Source organism: Enhydra lutris, unplaced genomic scaffold (genome assembly GCF_002288905.1).
Source record: "Enhydra lutris kenyoni isolate GAN:26980312 unplaced genomic scaffold, ASM228890v2 scaffoldscaffold65, whole genome shotgun sequence".
Classification (NCBI taxonomy): Eukaryota; Metazoa; Chordata; class Mammalia; order Carnivora; family Mustelidae; genus Enhydra; species Enhydra lutris.
Genome location: NW_019154149.1, coordinates 9,345,601 through 9,355,963, shown reverse-complemented (window position 1 = coordinate 9,355,963; position 10,363 = coordinate 9,345,601). Strand labels below are relative to the sequence as shown.

Sequence of the window (10,363 nt, the reverse complement as noted above, 5' to 3'; positions counted from 1 at the left end):
TTTTATCATCTCACTGCATCCTGAGAAGAAGGGTGAGTACCCTCCAATAAGATATTTTGAGAGATATTTTGTAACTTCTACTGCAGTATATTGTTATAATCATTCTATTATTATTAGTTATTGTTGCTAATCTCTTCCTGTGGCTAATTTATAAATGAAACGCTATCAGAGGTAACTTGTATAGGCAAAAACAGTCTAAGTTTCGGTACTGTCTGCTGTTTGGGACATCTATGGGGCATCTTGGAAACACACCTCTGGCAGATGAAGGGGCTACGGTACATGTGGCAAACATTAGATTTCGTTACAATGTCTCCATTCCATGCAGTGGAGAGGAATCCTTCCAGGAGAAATGTCAATGTCTAAATACAAATTTAGGTATTCTGCATTAGAACCACGCCCATCAAAGAGTTCCTTGTCTATAAATTCTTTGTCTCAGAGTTGAGAAGTTATCAGCTGCTTTGTTCCTGTTGCAAATCAGGTGACGCAGCCGCTTCCCAAAGGGTGAAATTTGCTTCTGATGTGGTGGTCTTTATTTTATTTTGGGTCTTAAGGTGTTTTTTTTTTTTTTTTTAAGACACATTTATTCAGCGTCATGATCAGACTATTACATTTAGCAATCAACAGCATGGGTGCAAAAAAAAAATCTACATTAAAACCCTTTGTTGGAATGCTTTACACTTTCCACAGAACAGAAACTAAAATAACCTGTTATACAATTAGTCACAAATACAGTCCTCGAGTTTTTTTGCCCATACACATGAGTATTGTCTAAAACATGTCTTCTTTGTAGCAGCTAGGCCCTGCCACCACTGTGCTTGGCTGAGTTCACAAATCTGTTGTAACCTGTAGCTTCCCTGTCACTTCTCTGGCTCTCCTCTCCTGCTAAGCTTTGTTTCCTGGCAGTAATTAAAACCTTCTGCTGCCGTAGCTGCTGCTGCTGCTGGAACCAACATAGCCACCTTGGTTTCGTGGTTTTGGCGAAGTATTGGCCTCCACCACCATAAGGGCCAGAGCTTCTGCCTCCAAAATTGCCTCCTTTCATGGGTCCAAAATTTGAGGATTGATTGTTGTAATTGCCAAAATCATTATAGCTTCTGCCACCTCCAAAGTTGCTTCCATCATTACCAAATCCGTTATAGCCATCCCCACTGCCACCATATCCACCACCACCTCGACTGCCACCAAAGCCACCTTGACCACTGAAGTTTCCTCCGTGACCAAAGTTGTCATTCCCACCAAAACCACCTCCACGACCACCACCAAAGTTTCCAGAACCACTTCGACCTCTTTGGCTGGATGAAGCATTAGCCATCTCTTGCTTAGAGAGCGCTTTCCTTACTTCACAGTTGTGGCCATTCACAGTATGGTATTTTTGAATGCCAATCTTGTCTACAGAATCATGGTCATCAAATGTTACAAAAGCAAAACCCCTCTTTTTGCCACTGCCTCGGTCAGTCATGATCTCAATCACTTCGATTTTCCCATACTGTTCGAAATAATCTCTTAGATGATGTTCTTCAGTGTCTTCTTTAATGCCACCCACAAAAATCTTTTTCACAGTTAAGTGGGCACCAGGTCTTTGAGAATCTTCTCTTGAGACAGCCCTCTTTGGTTCCACAACTCTTCCATCCACCTTGTGTGGCCTTGCATTCATGGCTGCATCCACCTCCTCCACAGTGGCATATGTGACAAACCGAAAGCCTCTGGAGCGCTTGGTGTTTGGGTGTCTCATTACCACACAGTCCGTAAGTGTTCCCCATTGCTCAAAATGACTCCTCAGACTCTCATCGGTTGTTTCAAAGCTCAGACCTCCGATGAAGAGCTTCCGCAGCTGTTCAGGCTCTTTGGGAGACTCTGACTTAGACATGACGGCAGTGGGAGGGGAGACTTTAACGATGCTTACTCGGAGGCATCCACGGGCAGAAAGCGGGTCTTAAGGTTTTTCATTAAAGGAACTATATAGAGGGAATAAGGCTATTGGAAATGATTTCACATGATTAGTTGGGACTCATTACTCCTCCGAGCAATTTCCTTAGGGCTCATCCGTGATTTTGGGGGGAAGTTTTAGTTTTGAAGCAGAGTACCCACATCTTAGAATCCACATGTCTTCCTTCACCTCTACCCCAAATCTCTTGACTATTCTGTTAGAATTCTATATTTTCTAGGAATCTACCACTAAGCTAGTAGAGTTCAGTATTCTTAAAAATTCCTTTGGAATAATCCAATTGTTTGTGCTGTCACTATAGTTAGCTTACCAGGGAACAAACAAATCGTAGTATTATTTGTAAGGTGATTAAGTGTGTCGTTGCCTAAAGCAGCAGCCACACACAAAACAGAAAGCACTCACAAGAGCTAAATCAATCTTTATTTAAATAACTGAGTATAAAATGATCCTCAAAGTGACAAAACAGAAAAAAAAATCTTGAACATAACTTCAAATTTCCCTAAGCTTGGGACAATGGTGTTGCCTGTTTTTAATAAAATATAAAGCTTGAAAAATCTCACTGAAAAATTCAAAAGCCTTCTTTTGACATCAAATACCTCCTAAGAAACAGTATTTGGAGGATTTTGGTGTAAATGAATTGCAAACATGTGGATTGAATTTCCCACAAAATATACACAGTTCAAAAATTAAGTGAGAAAGTGTTTCAGAGGAATGTGCTTTGAGTTTTCTTAACTAAAACGATGGTATAATTAGTGAAATCCTTAAGAGGTCACAGATACAGTGAGTTGGTTTGCGTCTAATTCTCCACTTCAGAATCAGATATACCCTTCCATTTACTAACTGCATGAGCTTGGACAGGGTCTTTTTATTTTCATGAGCTTCAATTAACTCCAGGAGATGAGCTATACAGAGTTAGTTAGTACTTAACTCACAGTGTCGTATGGATTCAATAGAAGTGGCTTATTCATGTATACCATTTGTTAGGTGTGTATGTATGTGGATTTGTGAGTGTGTGTTATGAGTCTGTAAGTATATTGTTGCATGTGCATTATGTGTGTTGAGTGTGCATGTGGGTGTGAATGAATATATGTGTGTGTGCGTATGAGCCTCTGTGTAGGTGGTGGGTGAGTGGGCATTCTTGTGGAAATGTGTGTGAGAGTGTAAGTGTGAGTATAAGGGTATGTGCCTATGGGGCGCCTGGGTGGCTCAGTGGGTTAAAGCCTCTGCCTTCAGCTCAGGTCATAATCTCAGGGTCCTGGGATCGAGCCCCTGTATCAGGCTCTCTGCTCAGCGAGGAGTCTGCTTCTCCCTCTGCCTCTCTGCCTGCCTCTCTGCCCACTTGTGACCTCTGTCTGTCAAATAAATAAATAAAATCTTTAAAAAAAAAAAAGAGTATGTGCCTGCATGTGTATGTAGATCTAGGTATCTGTGTGTTAGATGTCTCTTTTCTCCCTAGAAGTGACAGGTTGTGGATTATAAATCAGTGTAACAGCGCGTACAGTGATGCTAACTGGGCTCTATGTTGGAGTTTTACTCAGTGCTGATTCGTCAACTTGTTAGTGGAAAGGAATCAGTTCATTAAGTTTTGAATTTCCAGAAAGCTGACATTTAGTGAATTCATTTCTGATGCACTTGGTAGATTTGTCACTTTAAAAATGAGAGGGCTAGGGGCGCCTGGGTGGCTCAGTGGGTTAAGCCTCTGCCTTCGGCTCAGGTCATGATCCCAGGGTCCTGAGATCGAGCCCCACATCGAGCTCTCTGCTCTGCAGGGAGCCTGCTTCCTCCTCTCTCTCTCTGCCTGCCTCTCTGCCTACTTGTGATCTCTGTCTGTCAAATAAATAAATAAAATCTTAAAAAAAAAATGAGAGGGCTAGGGTCATCTGGGTGGCTCAGTGGGTTAAGCGGCTGCTTCGGCTCGGGTCATGATCCCAGGGTCCTGGGATCGAGCCCAACCTGGGATCGAGCCCCACATTGGGCTCCAGCCCCACATTGGGCCCTTGCTCAGCAGGAAGACCACTGCGCCCTCTCCCTCTGTCCCTCCCATGCTCATTCTCTCTCTCCCTCTTTCTCTTTCTCTCTCAAATAAATAAATAAAATCTTTTTTAAAAATGAGAGGGCTATAAGCTGCTGTACAGCATGTATAAAGTCATTTTATATCTTATGATAAAAAGTTTCTATAAGTTTTTCATTAGAATAAATGTGGTTTAACAAAGCAGAATTGCTTTTTATAATACACTTATGCTCTTGTCTTTTAGGGCGCCAAACTTACTTAGAAAAATGAGGTGGCCCACGAATTTGTCTTGGTTGGCAACTAATCCCCTGTTGTCCATGAGAACTTTCTGAGCTGGAGATGGTCTTCTGTAGTGGTCACTACCAGCCTTTGAGGCGTCCTAGCCCAAGACTGCACCCAGAGACCTTCTCCGTTATGTAGAGCCCCGCAAGGAATATGCTCCCTGATCTCTTTGGAAGAGCGTTCCCTTGACAGAAGCCATAGGTGTTTTGCAGCTCCGCAACTGCTGGCCGGTCTCCTCTAGCACATTTGCCATGCTGGGGAGCTTGCTCCATGGCTCCTGTTGTCCAGGTGCATGGTTTTCCCGGCTCTCCCAGGACCCTGTTCTGTGGAGAGGATCATGGCCACTGTCGTAGGACAGGGCCTCTCCACTGGTGAGTGTTATACATCAAGCACACAGTTCAAAGGTGGTCCCAGTTGTTCAGCTGACTGCTTTGCCTTGAACTGAGTGCTCAGCTAGGGGACTAGCTAGGGAGGACGAGGGAGAACTAGGGAGGATGAGGGAGGACTGCCTAACTCTCTGTGGGCTGTGCTTCTCCCTTTGAGAGTTTTACACAGCCAACAGGTATGGTTGGTTCAGTAGTCTGTGCTGGAGGGTGTTTTGGTGCCACTGCTGTGGTCTTCTCCCCTCTGGTGTGATCAGCTCTGTGCACTCATACTTTTTCTTTCGAGGGAACTGGTTTGGGTCTGCTGATCTGGAGTTCCAGCACTTTCTGCTTCCCCAACCTCTGCGGCAGGGATCACGGCTCCCGAAATCTACAGGGCTGTCTCCCCAGAGGTCTTTCTCTCCATCTCCTCTCTGCATGCCTAGGCCATCTCTTTGTTCCCAGCTCAGTGGCTCCTGAACACAAAGATTCACCTAAGAGCAGGGGTTAACACAGCATCCTCTCCTCTGGCGCTCCCTCTTGTCCAACTCTTGACCTCCTTGATTAGGTCTCAATCTGCTTCTGTGAGGTACTGGAACTAATTATGCAGATTAAGAGCTTGCACGCAAATTCAAATAATCACCACGAGTTAGAGTAATAGGAAATTCAAGTGGGTTTTAGTACAGGTCAGAGCCTTTACATTAAGCTCCCTACACCATGTCCATATTCTTTGTTGTTCAAAAAAAATTGTGTCAAATATCTCTCGCATTTGTGATAATGTAGCTAGGATTCGGTCCTTTTTTTGTAATGAAGAGATTTCGGTTATAGCGAAAATTGGCCTGTGACATTTTGACAACCATGTCCTATGATTGGCCTGTAAAGTCAATTCAAATTTTATTTCCATCTTCATCCATCGGTAGCCTTTATGAAAGAAGGGAAAATAACGTTCAAGCTGTATAGCTCTTGTAGCAATGTGTCAAGTTACATGGAGATCGTAAAAGAATGGTCATTGCTGAGTTGGCACAGACTTTGAGAGATTCTCTTTGACGAGCTTTGCCAGCACTTAAGGCAAGTGCACTTCTGGGCTTATGTACCAGTTCTGCTGCTTAATAGCTGTGTGACCTCGGGTATTGATTTAACTTCTCTGAACCTTAGTTTCGTCATTGGTAAAATTGTTTAGTTACACACAGGGTTGTGTTGCTAGTAATACTGGTATCTTATGTTCAGTCAGCCTTTAAATAACAGGCACTGTGCTGAATTACTGTGTAGGCATTATCTCATTTCATAACCTTATCTCATGCTCATAACAGCCCTCGAGGCATGTATTATAAGACCCTGATTCTACACCTGAGAAAAATGAGGCTTATGAAAATGGAATTATTTGCCCAAAGTCAACCAGCTGCTAAGTAGTAGAGTTGAAACCTGAACCCAGATGATGGCATGAAGATCCCCAAAGCACTGATGTGTGTCCATAACGACTGAATGAGAGAAAATTGAGAGTCAATAATAAATAATAACACACTGTTTGATCATTTATTACCATTAGAGCTATGACCAACACCCTGCGGTAATCGTGATCAATTTTTTATTTTAGATTAGTTTTTAGTTTTATTTTTCTTAAGCTCCTTAAAGCTGTAGATTCCAAAAGCATGGAAGGAGTTATGGAAGGGCTATGAAATGTGACAGTACAGAGCCAAGACCCCGATACCACTGATTCTGTGATTTATACTCCCATTCTGTGTTCTCAAATGATAGAAGACACTGCCCATTCACTGTTGTTTTGAGGGGGACCTTATACAGAGGGAATCTGTTTTCCCCCATTTGAGAACCACAGTGAGCTGCTCTTCTGATTATTTGATGTTTTCCTTTAATTTGAGTGATTCTTGGCTCTCTTTTGAATCCTGTTCCCAAGGAGTCTACAATTATCCCCAAGATGGTCATGAACTTATAAAAAAAAATACAAGTAATATTTATTTTAAAAAGAAATGCTTATGGGCTTGTTAAAAGGTAGAAGAGAAGTTAAAAAAAAATCAAACAAGGTCCACTAAAGTCTCTTGGTTAAGAACACAAGCCTGCTTTGTAAGCCTCTACCCTTATACTTACTAGTGGTGTGACCCTGGGCAAGGTACCTGATGCCATTAAGTCTAAGATGTCATCAATTCTGTGACACATCATTATTTTATATACCAATAAAAAAGAAATTTCTTTCTTTTTTTTTAAACATCACAAATAAGATTTTTTATTTGTCACCATTAAATGTCTCAGTTTTAAGCAGATTCTTGGACTGGTGGCTTATATCCATCAGTTCGTTCAACTTTAGCCCTGTCTCATCCCCAGTAGCTTTTCTAGAACTACTACCTTCACCATGAAGCTCCTTGAGCTTTCCCAATTCAAACTTGGGCTTCTTCAGCATTTTTACTTTTTTTTTTTTTAAGATTTTATTTATTTATTTGACAGACAGAAATCACAAGTAGGCAGAGAGGCAGGCAGAGAGGGGGGAAGCAGGCTCCCTGCTGAGCAGAGAGCCCGATGTGGGGCTCAATCCCAGAACCCTGAGAACATGACCTGAGCTGAAGGCAGAGGCTTAACCCACTGAGCCGCCCAGGCACCCCCAGCATTTTTACTTTTCTAACGAAGACATCATGGAGTGGATAAATGGACTGACAAGCTTTCTCTATATATTTTCCAGTGCTGTCTGGAATCAATTTATTGACCACTTCTTTTAAGTCATTTGTCTGAACCTCTCGGGTCATGATCTCCATCATCTTTTTCTGAATTTGGAGGACCTGTTGGTCCTGAGCATGAGAGGTCTTCCAAATCTGATTATCGCTTTTTTTAGTATAACCAATATAAAACAGATGAAGCAAATAACCATCAGTAGTCTTGACATCAACGTGAGCTTCAGTCATGGTCTGCCATTTTTTGACCATGTTGCACATTTTGTCACGGGCAAGATGCATGCCATGGAAATTAGTCAGGCAGTTTTTGCCCTGAACATCCTCAGTAATTAGCTTGAATTTTCTAAATACAACTTCATCATTCTGTAGATCAGCAAGGCTCATTTCAAAAATGCAACCCTTGAGGCCATCAGATGAGATCTTGGCTCCTTGAGATCTTGTGACTAATGTTTTTCCAATATTTCTTATATAGAACATAGCTGGTGCTTTCACCAATCTTTCTTAGAAAGTGGATCAACCACTTTCTTCTTGGCTCCCTTTTTGCCACCTTTCGTAAGGCGCTTGTTCTTGCCGACCGCCATGGCGTTGCTCAGGGAACCCAACCAATAAAAAGGAAAGTTCTAATTAAACAGTGACATAATCCCATAGCAATTGTGCTGTGCAGTGTGCATTGGCTGTTACTGTATGCCTTGAGGTTTCTTGCATTTTTGGGTGGAGGGATCTGACAGTTTCTCTTGCCTTCCGTTGCTTAGTTTGGCAATCCTTTTGGATATAGTGGTAACACAATATAACAAAGTTTTCTTTTCGTGGGCATCTTTCTTCCATAGGTCCTATAAATCACTTAGTTGTCACTTTGCAAGAGAATCAGGAATTGTATACATTCCTCTGGTAATACATGTATTTGTTTTACTAATATCCAGTTGCCTTCCTGCTGTCCTGTTTCCAGCGCTTTCAGCCTACACAGTACCTTTTCTTGGCAATGTCAATTCAGAACCAACAGTCTTGAAAACATTAAAAATGTCAATAAAACTCACCATGTTAAGTACTAACATTATCCATAAATTCAAGTGAATTGACAGTCATATCAACAAGTATGACCAAGTATACACACGCACGGGTAATAGCTACTACACCAGGCTATTGTCTGGGAAGCAGTGATTGTAAGACATCACTGATTACAAGGTGCATCCTGATTTCAGGAATGTGAAGTGTGTTCTTAAGATAAATGAAATACAGTCCCTAGGCATTCTCAGCCTGTTTCCTTATTTGAAAAAATGAAAGTAGTAACAGTATTTGCTTTAAGGGATAGCATGAGGATACAGTTAAAATCCTTTAGTACAATGTTGAGCACACAGTAAGCATTCAGAGGAATTAGGAAAAAAAAAAAAACAGCTGCCATAGTGAGTATCACTGTGAAAACCAAGCATAGGTCAGAAGATTAAAGGACAGCTAGGAATGTCTTAGCCAAATACTAGTGACGTTGTGGAGATGAAACTTTAAAACATGTTTACTGACGGAGGCTGTGACTTCATAATGGCACAGTGGTAAATCGTAAAGAGGACTCATTGGTTTCTTTTAAACTGTTTAACTGGTTGTTTGATTGATTTTTTTAAAAAATATTTTATTTATTTATTTGACAGAGATCACAAGTAGGCAGAGAGAGGGGGAAGCAGGTTCCCTGCTGAGCAGAGAGCCCGATGCAGGGCTCCATCCCAGGACCCTGAGATCATGACCTGAGCTGAAGGCAGAGGCTTAACCCACTGAGCCTCCCAGGTGCCCTGATTGATTGTTTTTTTAAAAGATTATATTCATGTATTTGAGAGAGCAAGCACAAGTAGGGGGAGCGGCAGGCAGAGGGAGTGGGAGAAGCAGGCTGCCCACCAAGCAGGGAGCCCGAGGCAGGGCTGGATCCCAGCACCCTGGGATCATGACCAGAGCAAAAGGCAGACACTTAACCCACTGAGCCACCCAGGCGCCTCTGACTGGTTGTTTTAATGACAGCAAAAAGTAACCTTAACTTATCTCTAATGGAGTACTTTAAGATCTCGAAATATCCAGTTTACTAAAACCCCACATTTGACCCTCTATGCATTTTTCCTCATTTAGATCTTTTATATATTGTAAAATGGTACAATAGCTATTAAAACCAGTATGGAGGTTTCTCAAAAAAATTAAAAATAGAACTCTGACATGATCCAGCAACCCCATTTCTGGGTACTTATACAAAGAAAATGAACTCTGGATCTCAGAGAGATACCTATACTCTCATGGTCATTGCAGCATTATTCACAATAGCCAAAATATGGAAACAGCCTAAGTATATGTAGATTAATGAATGGGTAAAGAAAATATGGTGTGTGTGTGTGCGTGTGTGTGTGTTTGTATAGAATGGAATATTATTCAACCATAAAAAAGGAGATCCTCTCACTTGTGACAACATGGATGGACCTGGAGGGCATTATACTGGGTGAAATAAGTGAGACAGAGAAAGAGAAATGCTGTATGATCTTGCTACGTGTGGGATCCGAACACATTGAACTCATAGAAACTGGGGAGAGAGTGGTGGTTGTGAGGGGCTGAGGGCTGGGGAAGTGGGGAAAGCTTGCTCAAGAGGTACAAACTCAGTTATAAGATGAAATGGGGATGATGGGGATGAAATACACAACATGGGGATGGTAGTTAACGATACCGTATTGCAGCCGTGGAAGTCTCTAGGAGAGTAATGCCTAAAATTCTCACTGTAACAACAACAAAATGGTAGTTATGTGTGGTCAAGGCTGTGTTAACTAATCTTTTGGGAAACATTGCAATATGTATGTGTATCAAGCCATCACATTGTATACCTTAAGTTCGCACAATATTCTGTGTCAGTGATATCTCAGTAAAGCTGAGGAAAAAACAGCGGCTAACTCATTACATGCTACATCGTGGACAGATGTTGGGAACATGATCTTAAGAAGAAAGGGTTGCAGGAGAGCACATTAAATTATTATTTCATTTTATAGAGTTCAAGCCATGGAAAACTCAACAATATGTTGTTAAGGGACACAAACGCATATAGTAAATACTATAAAGAAAAGCCAGT

General features: G+C 41.8%; 2 pseudogenes; both read right to left on the bottom strand.

Moving 5' to 3' along the window:
• Positions 1-793: 793 nt before the first annotated feature.
• LOC111158969 lies at positions 794-1,867 on the bottom strand (annotated as a pseudogene).
• A 4,972-nt stretch (positions 1,868-6,839) lies between these two features.
• Positions 6,840-7,863, bottom strand: LOC111158968 (annotated as a pseudogene).
• Positions 7,864-10,363: the final 2,500 nt, after the last annotated feature.